We start from the raw sequence: 10,809 nt of genomic DNA, 5'->3' as shown, positions 1-10,809 counted from the left end.
AAAAAGTCACTAAAAACTCATTGTGAGCACACAGGCTAAAAAAAATAAACATAAATAAATCTTTATTTTTATATACCGCTAACATATTCTGCAGCGCTTTACATACATCAGGCATAAGGCTAACAGAGGTATATATGATGTATATATATACACGTGTGTGCGGAGGACAGGTGTACTCAGGTGAGATAGGCGGGTCCCTGTCTTCACATCATGTGACCGGTAGGGGGAGGGGAGGCCACGTCTGTAGAGGAGGAAATCACAGACTTGTGTGTAGTGTAACATCTGCGGGGAGGAAGTGACTGACAGGAGGGAGCCCCTGCTGCACGGCTGGTGAGACCCTCTATACAAGGCTATAACTTGACAATAAGCTGAGGATGTCCCTGACTGCTCTGTCATCAGGGTGTTTATAGAGAGAGCAGTTGCAGGGTGCACTGGCCACTACAGCATAATGGGGGAGTGCAGGGCTCTGAGTCTGGGGGATCAGAGCTGGGTGATCCCTCTTATTAGAAACCAGTGTTTGCACATATTGCACCGTCCAGCTGTATCTGCTGTGTATCAGGGAGGGAAGGGAGTGGTTGTGTAGTTTCCTGAGTACACAATGAGCAGGAGCTTGTAAGAGGGGCATCGGCTGACCTGTATGTAATGGAAGTGACCGGACGGGGGGCATCGGCTGACCTGTATGTAATGGAAGTGACCGGACGGGGGGCATCGGCTGACCTGTATGTAATGGAAGTGACCAGGCGGGGGCCACCGGATGTCATGTGTGTATTGGAAGAGATCGCATGGGGGGCACCGGCTGTCGTGTGTAATGGAAGTGACCGCATGGGGGGGCACCGGCTGTCGTGTGTAATGGAAGTGACCGCATGGGGGGGCACCGGCTGTCGTGTGTAATGGAAGTGACCGCATGGGGGGGCACCGGCTGTCCTGTGTGTAATGGAAGTGACCGCATGGGGGGGCACCGGCTGTCCTGTGTGTAATGGAAGTGACCGCATGGGGGGGCACCGGCTGTCCTGTGTGTAATGGAAGTGACCGCATGGGGGGGACACCTGCTGTCCTGTGTGTAATGGAAGTGACCGCATGGGGGGGACACCTGCTGTCCTGTGTGTAATGGAAGTGACCGCATGGGGGGGACACCTGCTGTCCTGTGTGTAATGGAAGTGACCGCATGGGGGGGACACCTGCTGTCCTGTGTGTAATGGAAGTGACCGCATGGGGGGGACACCTGCTGTCCTGTGTGTAATGGAAGTGACCGCATGGGGGGGACACCTGCTGTCCTGTGTGTAATGGAAGTGACCGCATGGGGGGGACACCTGCTGTCCTGTGTGTAATGGAAGTGACCGCATGGGGGGGACACCTGCTGTCCTGTGTGTAATGGAAGTGACCGCATGGGGGGGACACCTGCTGTCTTGTGTGTAATGGAAGTGACCGCATGGGGGGGGCACCGGCTGTCTTGTGTGTAATGGAAGTGACCGCACGGGGGGGCATCGGCTGTCTTGTGTGTAATGGAAGTGACCGCACGGGGGGGCATCGGCTGTCCTGTATGTAATGGAAGTGACCGCATGGGGGGGGGCCCCGGCTGTCCTATATGTAATGGAAGTGACCGCATGGGGGGGGGCCCCGGCTGTCCTATATGTAATGGAAGTGACCGCATGGGGGGGGGCCCCGGCTGTCCTATATGTAATGGAAGTGACCGCATGGGGGGGCCCCGGCTGTCCTGTATGTAATGGAAGTGACCGCATGGGGGGGCACCGGCTGTCCTGTGTGTAATGGAAGTGACCGCACGGGGGGCACCGGCTGTCCTGTGTGTAATGGAAGTGACCGCATGGGGGGGGGGGCCCGGCTGTCCTGTATGTGATGGAAGTGACTGGACGAGGGGGCATCGTCTGCTGTCCTGTTTGCAGTTTTGAACTATCAAATACAGGGCCAGTAATATAGGAATAAGACAGGACTGCAGAGTAAAGGGTACTTTACACACTGCGACATCGCTAGCGATCTCATTAGCGATGTGAAATTCTAGATAGCAAGTGCGATCTTTTGAGATCGCACATAGGTCATTTTACGCATGTGCGATCTTGAAAGATCGCACCTGTGATCTAGAACTTCACATCGCTAATGAAATCGTTAGCGATGTCGCAGCGCGTAAAGTACCCTTTAGTATAGGGGGTCACCAAAATCCTCAATGACCTAATATTTTTATAATTGACATTATAACAGTGGGTGTATTATTCCTTATAATACCTTAACGGCTATAGAGCATCTTTTTGGTGAGTGAGGGTGTATTCTCGATCATCTTTGAATATAGTGAAGCGTTAGCACCCACTGAGGTACAGTGCTGTATAACACACTCCAACTGCTGAAGAACCATTTTTTAGGATTCGTGCACACATTAAGTATTTGCTGAGTTTTTGTTGTGATTTTCTTTTGTGTTTTTGTTTTCTCACAAAAATAGAAGCATTTTGTAGTCCCAGCAGTGAATTAGATTCCTGAAGTCTCATGCACACGCTGCTTATTTTTCCCTTGCAGATTTGATGCAGTTTCTAATTTTTAGCATATCAATTCATGTAGCCTTTTTTAAGTGTTTTTCGCTTGTTCCAATGAATGGAGAAAAAACGCATCAAAAGTAGGCAAAAAAAAGCTCTTATTTTATACCGCCAACACTTCAGTAGTTGCAGCAGACGTGTGTGTGCACATAGCTGTACATTACCAGTCAGTAGGTCGCTTAAGCAATAACCCTCCTAAAAGGCTGGAGTCACACTTCCGAGAGACTCGCGAGAGTCTCACATCGCATCACCCGACATGGCCACACACTCTCCTGCCGGGGGGGTGGGGTGGGGGGGTCAGCTGCATGTATTTCTATGCAGCTGAGATGCTCCTGTCTGGAGAGCTGCATGGCATGTCGGGTGATGTGATGCAAGACTTGCAAGAGTCTGTCACAAGTGTGACTCTGGCCTTAAAAAGGGATTTGTGGCAGACTGCTTCTGCGGGAAGAGATAAGTAGGGTCCTAATGCTAACCACTTCTTCCAGTTCTGACATCAGTTTGTGACATCAGACTGATGAGAGGCCCAGACGAGGGGCGTACATAGAAATCAAGGGGACCCATAGCAGGATTTCTAATTTAAGCAAAAAACAAAACACTGATGACACCGGTACTGTTTTTTCTTTATCGTTCCTTTGGGAGACCCAGACCATGGGTGTTTAGCTTCTGCCTCCGGAGGACACACAAAGTACTACACCTAAAAGTGTAGCTCCTCCCTCTGAGCTTATGCACCCCCTGGTAGCCAGTCCTAGACAGTTTATCGCTTTGTGTTCAGGAGGTCATACATCCACACATGGATTCTCATCTGATTGTTTGACTTTTGGAAAGAGTTTGAAGAAAAGCGGGTCCATGTCTGGACTCCCGGCATGTCCCTTCTCACCCCACTGTGTCGGCGGTGTTGTTAAGGTTGATTTACAAGGCTAAAGCCTTACATGCCGCGCTCCTTCACCATCCCTTCTGGGCTCTGGCTTGAAGTGGGAGCCAGCACAGTCTCCATGCCTGGCAGGAGTCCGGTCTCCATCCACAGCCCCTTGAGGATTCTGTTGGACCGGAGCACTCATCCCCAGGGACATGGCCCTGCGTCTCAGCAGCTAAGTACCTGAGACGTTTATGTTGGGGGTCCCGGTTCTTTATTGTAAGGGGAGAGTATGCTGTATGTGATTTGTTTTTAACTTTTCCGGCGGGTTCTCCAGCTTTTGCCCGAGAACAGCGCCGATGGTGCCTGCTTGTTGGCCTCGCCGCTTAAATTTAGGCCCCGGCTTCGCCGGAGGCCTAGTTTCGTTTTCCTGCCCTCGCATGTCACTCATGCAGAGGGACAGGTTCGGCTCCTCCCGGCGGCCGTTCTACACAGGGGAGGGACACCCCCCATTGCTGGGGCGTCCCTCCTTTCCGGCAGGTCTCTATAGCCCTCCAGTTCCCGCTCTTTTATAGGAACGCCCCTAGTCCCGCCCCCTCTATTCGCCCCGGCGGCCATTTTTCAGGCAGAGTTCACTCTGCTCTGGGACATCCTGCATTCTGCATCTCTGCTGAGGTGCTGCGCTCTGGGGGACCGGGCTTCGGGATCTAGAGGGCACACAACACCGCGCTCAGCGGTCTGGTAAGCCACAGCCGGTCTCCGGTTGTGGACCTCTGTATATTTTCCCTGGGGTTCATTCTCTGCAAAGCCCCCACTCCAGCAGCATGTCTCACACAAGGAGCAAGGCTCCAAAGCTTTATTCTGCATGCACTGCATGTAAGCTCCTGCTGCCTGAGCCGAGCATTTATCCACACTGTGATGGTTGCTCTAACTTGGCGGTGCCACAGCCTGGAGTCTCACCCCCAGTGGTCTCTCAGGCTGCTGCTGCACCTGTGATTGAACCCCCGGCCTGGGTAGAGTCCTTTTCTAGGTCCATATCCAGTCATTTGCTGAGTCCATGGGACTTTTGTCCAGGAATTTGATGAATATGCATCAGCCCCCCTCACAGGGTGCCTCTAATACTCTTGACAGAGGACTCCTATCCTCTGACCTCTGTCCATCAGAGCTCACGGAGGATTCATCATCTGATCCCAGACCCCGTCCTTCTAAGAGAAGGCGCAGGGTTTCCTCCCCCTCCCCATCCCACGGCTCTGTCTCAAGAGCTGACTCTCAAGATGAGGAGGATGCCCTCACTGGGGGCTCGGAGGCTATGTATCCCATCGATTTCTCTGAGGGTGACTCAGATCTTAGTGATTTGATTGCTTCTATTAATTCTGTGCTGGATCTCAATCCGCCAGTGTCAGAGGAGCAACTCTCTTTGGCAGAAAAACATCAGTTTACCTCGCCTAAGAGAGTGAAGAGTGTGTTCTTTAACCACTCCAGTTTTCAGACCGCTGTGACCAAACCCAGGGCCTGCCCTGACAAACGCTTTCCAAAGCGTGGTTCTGATGACCGGTTTCCATTTCCACCTGAGGTGGTCAAGGAGTGGTCTCACTCCCCAAAGGTAGACCCTCCGGTGTCTAGGCTATCAGCCCGGACCGTTGTGTCGGTGGCTGACGGCACCTCACTTAAGGATTCCACTGACCGTCAGATTGACCTTCTGGCCAAATCTGTGTATGAAGCTGCGGGGGCCGCGTTTTCCCCGACTTTTGCAGCAGTGTGGGCTCTCAAAGCCATCTCTGCTTCTCTAGAGGAGATGCATTCCCTCACCAAGGAATCTATGCCTGAGATGGTTACCTTAACTGCTCAGGCTTCAGCCTTTTCATCTTATGCCATGTCTGCCATGCTAGAGGCTGCTCACCGCACTGCGGTGGCTTCAGCTAATTCTCTTGTTATCCGCAGGATTTTGTGGCTTCGAGAGTGGAAGGCAGATGCTTCTTCCAAGAAGTTTCTTGCTGGGCTCCCTTTTGCTGGTTCACGGCTGTTTGGTGAACAGCTGGATGAAATCATTAAAGAAGCTACTGGCGGGAAGAGTACTTCCATGCCACAAACCAAGACCAGGAAACCCGCCCAGGGTAGGAATCAATCGAGGTTTCGTTCCTTTCGTTCCTCCAACTGGTCATCCTCTAAGCATTCCGCCTCGTCCGCTAACTCAGCCAAGGATCAGAAATCCAACTGGTGCCCAAAAGCGCATCTGCAGAAGACCGCAGGAGGTTCTACCACTAAGGCAGGTTCCTCATGACTCTCGGCCCGCTCCAGCCACGTCCTTAGTCGGTGGCAGGCTCTCCCACTTTGGCGACGCTTGGTTAAAGCAAGTCTCCGATCAGTGGGTGAGAGACATCATATCTCACGGCTACAGGATAGAATTCTCTTCCAGCCCTCCAAACAGATTTTTTCTCTCAGCTCCCCCCTGCTCCAAGGCCGCCGCCTTCTCGCAGGCCGTGGCGTCCTTGCAGGCAAACAGCATGATTGTCCCAGTTCCCGCTCAGGAACGGTTCAGAGGTTTTTACTTAAATCTCTTCCTAGTTCCAAAAAGGACGGTACCTTCCGGCCCATCCTGGATCTCAAGCTTCTCAACAAGCATGTCCGGGTGCGGCATTTTCGCATGGAGTCTCTGCGATCAGTCATTGCCTCTATGACCCAAGGGGAGTTCCTGGCGTCCATCGACATCAGAGATGCCTATCTACATGTGCCAATCGCAGTGTCACATCAGCGTTGGTTACGTTTTGCGATAGGAGAGGATCATTTCCAATTCGTGGCTCTCCCCTTCGGGTTAGCCACGGCCCCTCGGGTATTCACCAAGGTCATGGCGGCAGTGATTGCGGTCCTGCACCTCCAGGGGTTAGCAGTGCTTCCTTATCTGGACGACCTTCTGGTCAAGGGTACATCCAGCGCAGACTGTCAGCGGAGTGTTTCGCTCACTCTCGCCACCCTAGCCCAATTCGGGTGGATTGTCAATCTTCCCAAATCCACTCTGACTCCGACTCAGAGTCTCACGTACCTAGGGATGCAGTTCGAGACTTTGCCGGCACTTGTGAAGTTGCCCTTAATCAAACAGCAGTGTCTCCGGCTAGCGGTGCGCTCCTTCCTGAGGCCCCGCCGTTATTCCCTCAGGCGCCTGATGCAGGTGCTGGGTCAAATGGTGGCTTCCATGGAGGCGGTTCCCTTTGCCCAGTTCCATCTGCGTCCTCTGCAGCTGGACATTCTCCGCTGTTGGGACAAGCGGCCTTCCTCCTTACAGAGGTTAGTGGCTCTGTCGCCACGGACCAGGAGCTCTCTCTAGTGGTGGCTTCGACCCCTCTCCCTGTCCCAAGGGCGCTCCTTCCTGGCTCCGTCCCGGGTGATTCTCACCACGGATGCCAGCCTATCCGGCTGGGGAGCGGTACATCTCCACCACAGAGCTCAGGGCACTTGGACCCTGTCCGAGTCAGCCCTTTCAATCAATTTGCTGGAAACCAGAGCTGTGCTTCTAGCTCTCCTAGCCTTTCACCACCTGTTGGCGGGCAGGCACATTCGAGTCCAGTCAGACAACGCGACAGCGGTTGCCTACATCAATCACCAAGGCGGGACACGCAGCCGCCTGGCAATGTTGGAGGTCCAACGCATTCTTCAATTGGTGGAGGACTCAAAGTCCACCATATCCGCAGTCCACATCCCTGGCGTAGAAAACTGGGAGGCAGATTATCTCAGCCGTCAATCCGTGGACGGTGGCGAGTGGTCCCTGCACCCGGCAGTGTTTCAGTCAATCTGCCGCAAGTGGGGCACTCCGGACGTGGACCTAATGGCATCCCATTACAACAACAAGGTTCAAGACTGGTCCCAGTTTCGTCTGTCCTACGTGTTTCCCCCTCTAGCTCTCTTGCCCAGAGTCCTGCGCAAGATCAGAATGGAGGGCTGTCGAGTCATCCTCATTGCACCGGACTGGCCCAGGCGAGCTTGGTATCCGGACCTGCTCCAACTGTCCGTGGAGATGCCGTGGCATCTTCCGGACCGTCTAGACCTGCTCTCGCAAGGTCCGTTTTTCCGCCCGAATTCTGCGGCACTCAAATTGACGGCGTGGCTCTTGAGTCCTGGATTTTGACGGCTTCTGGTATTCCTCCTGAAGCCATCTCCACTATGACTCGGGCCCGTAAGTCTTCCTCCGTCAAGATCTATCACAGGACTTGGAAAATTTTCCTGTCCTAGTGTCGCTCTTCCGGCCATTCTCCTTGGCCATTCTCATTGCCGACCCTTCTGTCTTTTTTACAGTCCGGTCTGCAGCTAGGACTGTCCATCAACTCTCTCAAGGGACAAGTCTCAGCTCTATCAGTGCTGTTCCAGCGGCGTCTCGCCCGGCTGGCTCAGATCCGCACCTTCATGCAAGGTGCGTCTCACATCATTCCGCCTTATCGGCGGTCCTTGGATCCCTGGGACCTTAACTTGGTCCTCACGGTATTGCAGAAACCCCCCTTTGAGCCCCTTAGGGAGGTTTCTTTGTATCGTCTTTCTCAAAAGGTGGCCTTTCTGGTTGCCATAACTTCTCTCAGGAGAGTCTCTAATTTGGCTGCGCTCTCCTCGGAGTCACCTTTTTTGGTTTTTCACCAAGACAAGGTAGTTCTCCGTCCGACCCCGGACTTTCTTCCTAAGGTGGTCTCTCCCTTCCACCTTAACCAGGATATTTCCTTGCCTTCCTTCTGTCCGGCCCCTGTTCATCACTTTGAGAAAGCGCTGCATACTCTAGATCTGGTGCGTGCTCTCCAGATTTATGTGGCTCGCACCGCTGCGCTTAGGCGGTGCACCTCTCTTTTTGTGCTAACCACAGGGCGGCACAAGGGTCTCTCTGCTTCTAAGCCGACCTTGGCCCGTTGGATTAGATCGACCATTTCGGACGCCTACCAGAGTACTCAGGTGCCTCCCCCGCCGGGGATCAAAGCTCACTCGACCAGAGCTGTCGGTGCCTCTTGGGCTTTTAGGCACCAGGCTACGGCACAACAAGTCTGTCAGGCTGCCACTTGGACTAGCCTGCATACCTTTTTGAAGCACTACCAAGTGCATGCTCATGCTTCCGTAGATGCGAGCTTGGGCAGACGCATCCTTCAGGCGGCTGTCGCCCACTTGTGAAGTTAGGCTCCGCCTACTTCTTAGTTTTTTCTGTTTATTCCCACCCAGGGACAGCTTTGGAACGTCCCATGGTCTGGGTCTCCCAAAGGAACGATAAAGAAAAAGAGAATTTTGTTACTTACCGTAAATTCTTTTTCTTATAGTTCCGTATTGGGAGACCCAGCTGCCTCCCTGTTGCCTGTTGGCAATTTTCTTGTTCCGTGTGTTATCACCGGCTGTTGTCGTGGACAGAGTCTCCGGTTGTTCCGGTTCTTACTCGGTTCTACTTGTGGGTGGCTATTCTCCTTCAGCTTTTGCACTAAACTGGCTAGGACTGGCTACCAGGGGGTGTATAAGCTCAGAGGGAGGAGCTACACTTTTAAGTGTAGTACTTTGTGTGTCCTCCGGAGGCAGAAGCTAAACACCCATGGTATGGGTCTCCCAATACGGAACTATAAGAAAAAGAATTTACGGTAAGTAACAAAATTCTCTTTTTTCACATACGTGTTTTGTATGCACATATGATGGAGGCCTTAGGGTATGTGCCCACGATCAGGACTCACTGCGTCCTGGACACAGCGCGTCCTGACCTGCGGGGCTGCGAGTCTCCTCCGCTTGTGTTTTCCCTTCGGAGGACTCATGCGAATCCGCAGCAAACAATTGACATGTTGCAGTCTGGAACGACGCACCGCAGGTCCGTGTTTGCTGCGAAAAAAACAAGCACAGTGTGCACAGGATTTCTAGAAATCCCATCCACTGTGCTTGTACTGTACACCGCAGCGTTTTGGACGTAGTTGAAGCTTGTTGCGTCCAAAATGCTGCAAACACTGATCGTGGGCACGCAGCCTAAGGGTGGGATTTTTTTTTTCCATGGTTTTTTCAAACTTAAATTACAATGAATGAACCTATCCTCAGAGGAGTAAATTCAGCAGGGCTTGGTAGTCACCTATCAGAGTAGTTTGTAAACCTTTGTCCGGAAGTTATCTTGCCTTTGGGTATGTTCCCATGATGTGACTTATAAATGTTTCCATTGATCCAATACAAATCCATAACAAGAATGTCTCAAATCTGCAGCTTAATCCACGTGCATATTGCAGAGGGCGTACATTGTATTCTCTTCAGCATAAATTCACAGGCCGATAATTTAAAATTTCTTCAGGTCAATTTCTGCTCAGATTTTTTCCCCACATAAATATTTCTATATTTGCTGCTCCTGTAATACGCTGCAGACATCCTCGCAGTGTTCTCCCAGTATATGAATGTGCTCTAAAACTCAGGGCTTTGCAGCAGCTGATTGTGTACAGTATTGATTAAAGGGAATCTGTCAGGTCCCCACTGCCTCCAACCCAGCAGCATTCAGACCTGTATGTCCAAATTCCCTCCCTAACCAGCCCTGTATAGCACTATTCACTAATATGAATGTGTAGAAAAATAACTTATAAACCTTGCTGTTCCTATGCTAATTAGGGCCTTGACTAGTCACAGGGGCATTGTTTTTCCAGACTAGTTGGCCCTCTTTCCGTGTTATCACGCCCCTTTGATTTCCAAGAGCTGGCATCACCACTGGGTAATGGAAATTCGCGCATGGATGCGGCTCATTTCGGCCTCGTCAGTACACCCAAAAGCAGGCTGGATGCTTCCCAGCTTCATTAGGTGTCTTGTGTATGACTAGAAGTGCAGAACACGTGTACAAGAGCCATCTTCTGAACTTCCGGTCATGCACAGTGCACTTAATGAAGCTGGGAAGCATACACCCGGCTTCTGAGGCGTACCGACGAGGCCGAAATGAGTTGCATCCATGTGTACGTTTTCTAGGAGCTGGCAGGGACGTGAAGGTGGAAATCATGTTATCACACCCACAGGGGCATGATAACATGGATAAAGGGCCGACTAATCTGGGAAAACTATGCTCCTGCGACTAGTCAAGGCCATAATTAGCTTGGCAACAGCGAAATTTATAGGTTGTTTTTTACACATTCATATCAGTGCACTGCGTTATACTGGGCTGGTTAGGGAGGGAATTTGGGCATACGTCGCGGGCGGGGGACAGATCACAACCGGGGGGCCGCTCGAGGCACTCTGATCCGGGTGATGGCTGTGGCTCGAGTGGAAGCCGGATCCGGGGCTCGCGCAGCCGTCCGTCGCCCACGAGTGAAAAGGGGTTATTTACAAGAGAAATTGTCTGTGACGCCACCCGTGGGTTGCAGTGATGGATGGTGACACCGCTGCTGCCTACATATGGGGGTGCCCGGGGTTGATGAAGCAGGGCAGCAAGGTGGGATCCCCTCCACGGGTAGG

General features: G+C 52.3%; 1 protein-coding gene across 1 annotated transcript in view; it reads left to right on the top strand.

Moving 5' to 3' along the window:
• Nucleotides 1-248: 248 nt before the first annotated feature.
• CCDC125 (coiled-coil domain containing 125) overlaps nucleotides 249-10,809 on the top strand; it is a 53,983-nt gene continuing 43,422 nt past the window's right edge. Inside the window, exon 1 of the mRNA XM_075342080.1 lies at nucleotides 249-330. The gene's annotated coding sequence lies outside the window, so the exon portion shown is untranslated. The remainder of the gene's footprint in view (nucleotides 331-10,809) is intronic.

This window comes from Anomaloglossus baeobatrachus, chromosome 1 (assembly GCF_048569485.1).
Source record: "Anomaloglossus baeobatrachus isolate aAnoBae1 chromosome 1, aAnoBae1.hap1, whole genome shotgun sequence".
NCBI classification, from domain to species: Eukaryota; Metazoa; Chordata; class Amphibia; order Anura; family Aromobatidae; genus Anomaloglossus; species Anomaloglossus baeobatrachus.
The sequence above is the reverse complement of the archived record's forward strand: the minus strand, read 5'-3'. Positions and strand labels throughout refer to the sequence as shown.